The following is a 4,454-nucleotide window of genomic DNA, read 5'->3' on the forward strand; positions in this document are numbered from 1 at the left end:
TTTAGCATTATATATAATAAAATCTATCAACACTTTATCAAATCATTAGTATTTATTCTATGTTAATATGCTTAAAAAGCAAATTAATTTAAATAAACTTAATATCACCAATGATCTTTTGATAAATACTTTATTATGTTAATAGATTACAATGTCCTTATATGAAAAAAATGCACATTATTTTTAATTATTTAATGATGAATTTTTCATAATGGATATTCAGGTTCATCGGGCTTAACCTCTAAGCAGTTTCACGTACTATTTAACTCTCTATTCAGAGTTCTTTTCAACTTTCCCTCACGGTACTTGTTTACTATCGGTCTCATGGTTATATTTAGTTTTAGATGGAGTTTACCACCCACTTAGTGCTGCACTATCAAGCAACACGACTCTTTGGAAATATCTTTCTAGTAATCATTAACGTTATACGGGCCTGGCACCCTCTATGGGTAAATGGCCTCATTTAAGAAGGACTTAAATCGTTAATTTCTCATACTAGATATTAAGATATTCCATACACTGCATCTCACATTTGACATATAGACAAAGTGACTTAGTGCTGAACTATTTTCTTTTCGCTCGCCGCTACTAAGAAAATCCTTGTTAGTTTCTTTTCCTCCCCTCATTAATATGCTTAAATTCAGGGGGTAATCCCATATGAGTTGAGGTTGTTTTAAAATATTTTTTATCTTCTCACACAATTTAATAAATAATTATATCATCTTTTCATCTCTATTTTTCTTTTTTTCCTTTTATATAAATATATATTATAAATAATAATTATGTAAAATGAGGCAATTCTAGAATAAAAAAAAATTAATTTTTATGCTAGACATTCCTCCTTTAATTACATATATAAATTAATATTTTATATATATATAAATAATATGAAAATTTTTTAAAGAGAATACTTAGATTCAAAATTTTTATTTCATTTTATTTGAGAGGATTTTTTTTTTTTTAAGAATATATATAATAAATAAAAAATTCATTATATAATCTTTATTTTTTTGCTATTAATATTATGAATTATTTAAAATCCAATAATATACACATTTGCTTAAATTCAATTATTTTTATAAAAGAATAAGCAACTTATTTAGCATAGTCTTACAACCCTCAACCATATGTAGTCCAAGCAGTACTTTAAAATTTAATTTAATGTACATAACAGCATGGACTGCGATATGCGTTCAAAATGTCGATGTTCATGTGTCCTGCAGTTCACACGATGACGCACAGTTTGCTGCGTTCTTCATCGACCCATGAGCCAAGTGATCCACCGCTTAGAGTATTTTTTTATTTATTTTTATTTATAACAAATGTCAATTTTTTTTTGCATATATTAATTGAAAGAGTAAAATTAAATAATAATAATAATAATATATAAATTGATTTTCTTTCAATAATATATATCAAATATATTTAACTCTAAACATTTTTATTAAGTTGCGAATGTCTTAGTTCAACAATAATACAGTGGTGGTATTTATTATGTTTGATTATTTTGTATTTTTTTTAATCATTTTATGTATATATAAATATATTAATAAATATATACCACTTTTGTTATTGTGAACAAATTAACTTATCATTCAATCAAATGAATAATAAGTACAACTTTCTATTTTCATGTTTAAAGGTTTTTAAAAGAAAAAATAAGAAAAAACATTACAAAATGTACCATCCATATTATATTTAATATGATATAATTGATGGATAACAAATTGAATGAAAAAGAATAAAAAGAATATGGATTCAAAATAATTATAAATTTTTCTTTTTTTTCTTTTTTTTTTTTTTTCTTTTGTTTGTTTTTGTTTTTATTTTTTTTGGCATTGTTTGTTTTTCTTACGGATATGGAACACAATAATGATCCTTCCGCAGGTTCACCTACGGAAACCTTGTTACGACTTTTACTTCCTCTAAATAATCAAGTTCGGTCAACTTTTGCGAAACAACCGTGACACACGAGGCGTCACAGTGATCACGTCCGGAGACCTCACTAAATAATTCAATCGGTAGTAGCGACGGGCGGTGTGTACAAAGGGCAGGGACTTAATCAATGCGAGTTAATAACTCGCACTTACTGGGAATTCCAAGTTCATGTGAACAGTTTCAGTTCACAATCCCAAGCATGAAAGTGGTTCAGCGGTTTACCCGGACCTCTCGGTCTAGGAAATACACGTTGATACTTTCATTGTAGCGCGCGTGCAGCCCAGGACATCTAAGGGCATCACAGACCTGTTATTGCTCAATCTCGTTACTGCTAGACGCAATTTGTCCATTTAAGAAGCTAGTGTCCTTATAATGGGACAAACCAACAGGTACGACTCCACTTATATAAACACATTCAAACACTTGTACATTCAAGATGTACGCATGAAAGAAGGCTATATAAGTTTCAACATCATAATCCTGAAAGCATCTATTTAATATATTTGAGTCTCGTTCGTTATCGGAATTAACCAGACAAATCACTCCACGAACTAAGAACGGCCATGCACCACCACCCATAGATTCGAGAAAGAGCTATCAATCTGTCTTACACGCTTATGTTCGGACCTGGTAAGTTTTCCCGTGTTGAGTCAAATTAAGCCGCAGGCTCCACTCCTGGTGGTGCCCTTCCGTCAATTCCTTTAAGTTTCAGCTTTGCAACCATACTTCCCCCGGAGCCCAAAAGCTTTGGTTTCCCGGGAAGCGACTGAGAGAGCCATAGTAGTAGCTACACCCAATTGCTAGCTGGCATCGTTTATGGTTAGAACTAGGGCGGTATCTGATCGCCTTCGAACCTCTAACTTTCGTTCTTGATTAATGAAAACATCTTTGGCAAATGCTTTCGCTTAAGTTAGTCTTACGACGGTCCAAGAATTTCACCTCTCGCGTCGTAATACTAATGCCCCCAAACTGCTTCTATTAATCATTACCTCTTGATCTAAAAACCAATGAAAGTAGAACAGAGGTCTTATTTCATTATTCCATGCACAAAATATTCAGGCATTTGGAGCCTGCTTTAAGCACTCTAATTTGTTCAAAGTAATTGTACCGGCCCACAACAACACTCGATGAAGAGCACTGAAGTAGGTTTAAATAGGAGGAATATATAAAAAATACATTGTATTAATTATATATAAGAACTCCACCGGTAATACGCTTACATACATAAGGTAATGTACATACCACAATATATAGTTGTACTACCCGTATGAAGCACAAATTCAACTACGAACGTTTTAACCGCAACAACTTTAATATACGCTATTGGAGCTGGAATTACCGCGGCTGCTGGCACCAGACTTGCCCTCCAATAGGTCCTTGTTAAAGGATTTAAAGTGTACTCATTCCAATTACAGGGCCTCGGATATGAGTCCTGTATTGTTATTTTTCGTCACTACCTCCCCGAACTGGGAGTGGGTAATTTACGCGCCTGCTGCCTTCCTTAGATGTGGTAGCCGTTTCTCAGGCTCCCTCTCCGGAATCGAACCCTGATTCCCCGTTACCCGTTGCAACCATGGTAGTCCTAGATACTACCATCAAAAGTTGATAGGGCAGACATTTGAAAGATCTGTCGTCGGTACGGGACCATACGATCTGCAAGTTATCTAGAGTTCAACCAATTTAACGATCAAATGATCGCTTGGTTTTAGTCTAATAAAAGCACACGTTCCATAAGGTCCGTGTTTATATTGCATGTATTAGCTCTAGAATTACCACAGTTATCCAAGTAACTGTTAACGATCTATGGAACCATAACTGATATAATGAGCCTTTTGCGGTTTCACTTTTAATTTGTTTGTACTTAGACATGCATGGCTTAATCTTTGAGACAAGCATATAACTACTGGCAGGATCAACCAGAATAATATATATATTTGTTTATATATTTTTCTTTGCTTTTCATATTTGAAAATTTCATAAATTACGGTGTATATAAAAAGTAAAGGGGAAAACGCACATACAATAGAACGTAATTTTAATAACACAATTTATGTATCATCATCATCATCATCATCATCATCATTATTATTATTATTATTATTATTTATTAATAATGTGCTTTTATTTGTATAAAATATTTGTATTTTATTTGGTCTTCTTCTTTGTTGTGTTTTTCTTTCATTTTCTTTCGTTCAATGTGCGCTCCCGCCGACCCCTTTAGCTTTTCTTATCAGAATTCAAAAACCGTTTTTTATGAAAAAGAATTTTCGTTCTCTATATATATTTTATATAAAAATATAAGAACGATATTTCTTCTTAATATTTGCCAATTTTCAAATGTATCATTTTTAATAACATTTTACTTTTTCTTCAAATGCATTTTTAATGTAATAATTTCATATATTACATAATTTTTCTCTCTGAATTGAAATTAATAATTCCATAATTCTATTTTTTAATCATAAATATATATATGATTGAAAAAATTTCTCCTTTTTTCTTTTATTTAAAATTTA

At 31.5% G+C, this 4,454-nt stretch overlaps 3 non-coding genes across 3 annotated transcripts in view; all 3 read right to left on the bottom strand.

Annotated features, from left to right (window-relative positions):
• The window catches only part of LOC128871410 (large subunit ribosomal RNA), a 3,990-nt gene extending 3,319 nt beyond the window's left edge, over positions 1 to 671 (bottom strand). Inside the window, exon 1 of the ribosomal RNA XR_008455956.1 lies at positions 1 to 671. This exon is cut by the window's left edge and continues 3,319 nt beyond it. This is a non-coding gene — a ribosomal RNA (large subunit ribosomal RNA).
• A 442-nt stretch (positions 672 to 1,113) lies between these two features.
• LOC128871407 (5.8S ribosomal RNA) lies at positions 1,114 to 1,294 on the bottom strand. Its single transcript, XR_008455953.1, has one exon. It is a non-coding gene; the product is annotated as a 5.8S ribosomal RNA (ribosomal RNA).
• A 576-nt stretch (positions 1,295 to 1,870) lies between these two features.
• On the bottom strand, positions 1,871 to 3,861 carry LOC128871409 (small subunit ribosomal RNA). Its single transcript, XR_008455955.1, has one exon. It is a non-coding gene; the product is annotated as a small subunit ribosomal RNA (ribosomal RNA).
• Positions 3,862 to 4,454: the final 593 nt, after the last annotated feature.

This window comes from Anastrepha ludens, unplaced genomic scaffold (assembly GCF_028408465.1).
Source record: "Anastrepha ludens isolate Willacy unplaced genomic scaffold, idAnaLude1.1 ptg000175l, whole genome shotgun sequence".
In the NCBI taxonomy this organism is placed as follows: domain Eukaryota; kingdom Metazoa; phylum Arthropoda; class Insecta; order Diptera; family Tephritidae; genus Anastrepha; species Anastrepha ludens.